This window comes from Rhincodon typus, chromosome 20 (assembly GCF_021869965.1).
Source record: "Rhincodon typus isolate 14 chromosome 20, sRhiTyp1.1, whole genome shotgun sequence".
Taxonomy (NCBI): Eukaryota; Metazoa; Chordata; class Chondrichthyes; order Orectolobiformes; family Rhincodontidae; genus Rhincodon; species Rhincodon typus.
This window is the reverse complement of record NC_063351.1, coordinates 19,526,755-19,532,858: the sequence shown is the minus strand read 5'-3', so window position 1 is coordinate 19,532,858 and position 6,104 is coordinate 19,526,755. Positions and strand designations below refer to the sequence as shown.

The 6,104-nt window shown below is 41.4% G+C and overlaps 1 protein-coding gene across 1 annotated transcript in view; it reads left to right on the top strand.

Moving 5' to 3' along the window:
• Positions 1-632: 632 nt before the first annotated feature.
• LOC109911459 (leucine-rich repeat-containing protein 27) overlaps positions 633-6,104 on the top strand; it is a 55,161-nt gene continuing 49,689 nt past the window's right edge. Inside the window, exon 1 of the mRNA XM_048609041.1 lies at positions 633-759. The gene's annotated coding sequence lies outside the window, so the exon portion shown is untranslated. The remainder of the gene's footprint in view (positions 760-6,104) is intronic.

Here is a 6,104-nt window from a genome sequence, read left to right as displayed (position 1 = left end):
AGTTAATTTTATATTTTGAATTGAACCGTCATTTGATTATTTAATTTATTCTCATATTGACAACACGTAAGTGTCAATCATGGTTCAGTCGACTGTATTTTCACTTCTCAGTTAGAAGGTTGTCGTTTCAAGCCCCACTCCAGAAATTTGAGCACAAAGTCCAGGCTAATATTTCTGTGCAGCACTAAAAGCTACTCTCTTGGAGATAACAAGGTATAGAGCTGGATGAACACAGCAGGCCAAGCAGCATCATAGGAGCAGGAAGGCTTGTTATCTCTCTTGGAGATGTTGTCTTTTGAATGAAATTTTAAACCGAGGTGCAAAAAAAAATGAAGCGTTGTTTTAAGAGGACTAGATTTATTTCCGGTGTCTTGGCTAATGTTGATCCCTCAATCACCATCACTAAAAACCAATGATCTGGGCACTATCACATCACTGATTGTGGGAGTTGTATGCAAGGTGGTTGCTGCGTGCCCTACACAGCAACAGTAACTATGCTTTCAAAGTACAGTACTTCATTGGTTGTAAAACACGTTGAGGCGCCCTGAGGATAAATGCAACTTCTTCATTTATTTAATAATAAGATGTCTATTGTCACATCAGTCACTAAAATAACTTTTTCCAATAGAATTTGTATCTCGAAGGAAACGCCATCTCTGGACTTTCTGAGGACTTCTTTCATCAATTACCAAATCTTCTCTGGCTGGATTTGCGAAACAATAAGCTCAGAAGCCTTCCTCATTCGATTGGAGACCATAGGTTTGACAATTTTTTTTATTGACTTAGAAATGTATGCTTGTGTGCCTCATTTCATTATTTCATTTATTGTCAGTCGAGAAAATATTTGTATTTGGAGGATTGGGTGTAACTGGTTGGTTATTGTTTTCCTGCTATTTTATGGGAGTTATTTTATGGGAGACGTGAACACAAAGTTCAAGCTGATGCTTCAATGATGTACTGAGCAATTGTTACATTGTCAGAGATGCCACCTTTTGGATGAAAAAAACTAAACTGAGTTCTGTATACTCTCAGGCAGAAGAATTCTATGGTACTGTTTTGTAGAGCATGTGCAATATCTTTGGTGCCCAGAAATATTGATCCCTCAGGCCAGCATCGCTAAAAACAAATCATTATGCTATGTAATGTTACTTTAGTGGAGTAAGACTGGAGGATGGTAGACCAGCTTTACAATTATACTCATAATTTGAAAATATGATTTGGGTATGGAATAATTAATGATCAAAATTTCAAGAAGATATCCAATTGGTGGTACAGCTAACATTGAGGAAGAATGTAACATAATGAAAGAACACAATCGTAAACTTTAGACTTGGGAGTTAAATGGCTTTAGCATAGATGGATGTAAGATGACGCACTTTGGCAGAAAAGCAGAAATGTCTTTCGAGAAAATGAGAATCTAATCTGGGAATAAAAAGCAGAACCATTATTGATACAGATGAACGTATTATTAAATACAGCATTGCTGGTCTACAGAATAAATTGAAGGTCAGAAACTAGTTTTACATGCCCAATTTTACATTGTCTTGAAGTCATAGCACAGATTTTTTAAAAAATTTATTAACTTTGTATTAGTGTAAATATTGAATTTTGAATATGAGAATGCAGTGTGTCCTTACTTAAGGTTAGGGTTGTATTCCTGAAAATTTTAACTTAAGAAAAGCTGTGAATCTCATAAAAATCAATCTTAAATATGAACTATAGTGCCTTCCTTTGCAGAAAAAAGTAAAATATTACACCTGCATGTTTTAAGTTGGAGTACTATACTTTTAGTAGCTAAATTCAGGCATTGATAAGTTAAATAACTATTAAAGTAAAATACATTTAAAAATAAAAGAAAAATGCAACATTCTGGTTATAGGCCTTTGCACTTTGGGCTGTGGACCTCCTGTTGGGACCATTGCTCGTTCCTGGCTATCTTGTGACCACTGCCAGGGTGTGTCTTTTGGGTGTTTGCGGAGCCCCTTGCTGCTGCTGTCTCCAGGGTCCACCTTGGTAAGTGCCACGGCATTTGCCCCCTGACCAGGGGAGGGGGATTGTGCTGATGTGGCTGGGTACGTTGGCATTCTCTGTCTCTTCCCTTTGTGACGGGGGCCAGAAATGTGTGGCTGATGGCCCCTGGGGCAGCTGATGGGTTTTGTCTGTGTTGGGGGTCTGAGTGTGATGGCTACTCTGGTCTGAATGGAATACAGTTCTCTCACATTGTTCCAACACCTCTGGCCAGGTGGAGTGCTGCCACATACTGTCATGGCCAGTACCATGGGGCTAGGCCAGCAGAGCTGGGCAGTTCCTGAGGATGGTAGCAACCTCTTGGGGTGATGCTGAGAGGCATATTTGGTGTGGTTGGGTGTGTTACGGGTGGGGGCTGTTTGATGCGGACCATGGGCAGAGGTACAGCTTCAGGATAAGTTGCAAGTCAGAAGGCTGGGAGCAACCTCACATCTGAGAGAGGGAGCAGTGACAATGAAATGGTGCTAATTGACACAGGTCCTGTAATACAGTTTAAAAAAACCCTTAAACAAATTCTACAACGGCCCACAAGATTTTTGTTCCTAATAGTTTACTGACGTTAACATGTGAAAATGCTAGGCAGGGCAGTATTAAAAGTGGACTCCCTGTAAGTGCCAGGAAATAATGTGGCTATCTGAACACACGATGCTGCAGCAGTTCATCAGGTCTGGCATCATCTGTGGAGAGAGAAAAACAGAGTTAATGTTTCAAGTTTGGTCTGACTCTTTTACAGAACTGCGTTCTCTCTGCACAGATGCTGCCAGACCTGCTGAGCTCCAGTATTTATTTTAACTTTGTAGTATCCACTGTGTTTTGTTCCAATTCCTTCATGTGGGTATGTTTGTTTATGATTCATTGCTGTGATGACACGAGAGTTATTTGTACAAACAAATTTTGATGTCTGATGGTATATTTTGATTGCTATTATTTGGTTGATGGTTAGAATAATAAGATTTGTAGAAGAACAAGCAGTTTCAGGGGAGGTGGTGCTATACAGGTAGTCACTGAACTAACAAGCTAATTCTCTGTAGATACAGATTTAAATCTCATCACGGCAGTTGGTGGCATTTAATTTCAATTTAAAAATCTAGAATTGATAGGTAGTCTCCATAGTGCTGATGCTAAAACCACTGTCAATTGTTGTTAAAAAAAAAATCTGGGTCACTAATGTCCTTCAGAGAAGGAAATCTGCAATCCTTCCCTAGGCTTTATATGAGTCCAAGCCCAGAGTAATGTGTTTGACTGGTAAATACTTCTGAAATTACCTAGCAACCACTCATTTCTATCAATCTGCTACAGAAAAGTCAATTAAGGATCAGTACTGAACTGATCAATACCAGCCGGCATGAACCGAAAGCTACAACAGAGCAATTAGCCCTTTCGGTCCGACAAAATCTTCCTTACTAACATCTTGTGAGCTCTGACTGCAGTTGTGAGATCAAGTGAAAATGCTGCTGTGAGAGTATGAAAAGTGAACAAGATACCTGAGAATTTCAGAAAGTTCTTATCAAGAGGAAAAGTAACTCTTTATTTCTCAAACTCAAAATCTAGAGTCACGCTAAGAGATTCAGGATCCACTCAAACTCTTTTATAAAATAAAAGAACTGTGGATACTGGTAATCTGAAAATAGAAATTCCTGGCAAAACTCAGCAGGGCTGGCAGCACGTGTGGGAAGAAAGCAGAGTTAATATTTCAGGTCTAGTGACTCTTCCTCAGAACCTGTTAGTAACTAGGAAAAAGTGGTATTTATGCTGAAACAGAAGTGGAGGGAGTGGGGGAAGGGTGAGGTGAACAGTTTGGTGGAGACAGAGCCCAGAGAATGATATGAAAGGGGTAGGTAAACAAGGAGATGATGGATAGCAGGCCAGAGAAAAGCTGAATGTGTGATAATAAGAGATAAGAATGAGTTAGCTGTGCTGAGTGCAACCTACATGATATGATAATAAGCTGAGGAGTATGTGGGAATGGCTGACTGTGCTAAAAGCAACCTATGTCATGACAGGACTGGGTGCTGGGTAGGTGAAAAAACAGGGCAGGATGGAACCAGGCTGGAAATTTATTGAACTCGGTGTTGGGTCCAAGACGTCCTCAAGCAAAAAATGCTGTTCCTTGAGCTTATGCTGAGGCTCACTGGAACACTGCAGCAGGCCTGTGACAGAAATGTTGGTGTGGGAACACAATGGTGTGTTGAAGTAGTAGGCAACTGGAAATTCAGGGTCATTTTTGTGGACAGAGCATAGATGTTCTGCAAAGCAGTTACCCAGTCTACGTTTTGTCTCCCTAATGTAGGGAGACCACATTGTGAACAGTGAATCTGCTCACCTCTCCCCTTCCCCTCCCCATTCCTAACTTTGGCTTCAGCATAAATACCAATCCTTCCTACCCACTAACAGTTCTGATGAAGAGTCACTGGACTTGAAATGTTAACTCTGATTTTTCTTTACTGATGCTGCCAGACCTGCTGAGCTTTTCCAGTAACTTCTGTTTTTGTGCCAAAAAAGCCCATCTGGTTCACTAATGTCCTTTAAGGAATGAAACTGCTGTTCTTACCTGGTCTGGCCTACAGGTGGCTCCAGTCCCACAATAATGTGGTTGACTCTTAACTGCCCCCTGGGCAAATAGGGATGAGCAATAAATGCTGCCTAGCCAGTGACCCCCTCATCCTGTGAATGAATAAAGAAAGCAAATCGTAAACCCTCACCATGTGGGACTTTCAGTAAGATGGCGATGGAGAAGTGCTTCTGAGCCAGGAACTTTTCTGCTCCATCCACTTTTCTCTTCTCATTTTATTTTACTTCCCTCTTGTTGAAGAGCTCAGTTGTGGCAACAACATTGCAGTGACGAGTGAGGCCATCGTAGACTCCGTGGGCCCAGCACAGACACATGGCAGTGGCGACGGAGATGAGTTTGGTTTCCGTTCAGCGCAAATTCATGGAGGCAGTGGCGGAGGCGAGTTTGGGCCCAGGACAAGACCAAATGGCATTGGCAGCGGCTGCATTGGCAAGATTGGCCCAAAGCAGACTCATGGTGGTGGTGAAGTTGAGTTTAGGCTGGTGACGTTAGTGGCATCCAGTGAGGACTCATAGTGGTGAGGGAGTCGGTGGAGGCGAGATGGTGCTGAAGAGTGATGACCTTTGTTCCATCGGTGGCACAACAAATGGACATGTGCTTGGCCACCAGACCCAAGGCCCAAGACTGGAGCACTTAACAAGAAGGAATGTAAAGATGAACATTTTTTCTTTATTCCTTTATGCTTTGATTTATTTTTCTGTGTTTTAAGATGGCCCCTGAGAGTGACGACATTATGCAACACTTTTCACTGTATTTTGTAACAAGACACATGGAACAATAAATAAACCAAATTAGACTTCCAGACATTACAAGACTGCTGATAACTGCTTGCTTTGACGTGGAACCCTAATGAGAGTATTTGTTTTGTCACTGGTGGGACAGAGCTTTGGTACCTGCTGTTCAATTGATAGAATGAAACCTGTGAGGATGGGCTACCCAGTCGATCTCTCCTATTTCTGAAAAGATCCCGCATCTGAGAGAGTGATTGGAAGGACTGCTCAATATTCAAGATCCTGAGTAATCTATGCCTGAGAAACTTTAGAGACAACCATGCATGATTCATGACTTGGACACACAGAACATCAGTGACAGAGTTTGGAACATTCAGTAATTTATGCTTTCACTTTTTTTTCAAAAAGGTATCCTGTTTTATTTTTAGAAAGCCTATCTTTGCAATGACTGTGTGTGTGTGTGTGTGTGTGCGTGTGTGTGTGTGTGTGTGTGTGTGTGTGGTTGTGTGTGTATATGTGACTGTGTGTGTGTATGTGGTTGTGTGTGTGTGTATGTGGTTGTGTGTGTGTATGTGATTGTGTGTGTGTATGTGGTTGTGTGTGTGTATGTGATTGTGTGTGTGTATGTGGTTGTGTGTGTTGTGTGTGTGTATATGTATTATGTGTGTATGTGATTGTGCAGGTGTATGTGATTGTGTGTGTGTATGTGATTGTGTGTGTATGTGGTTGTGTGTGTGTATGTGGTTGTGTGTGTTGTGTGTGTGTATATGTGT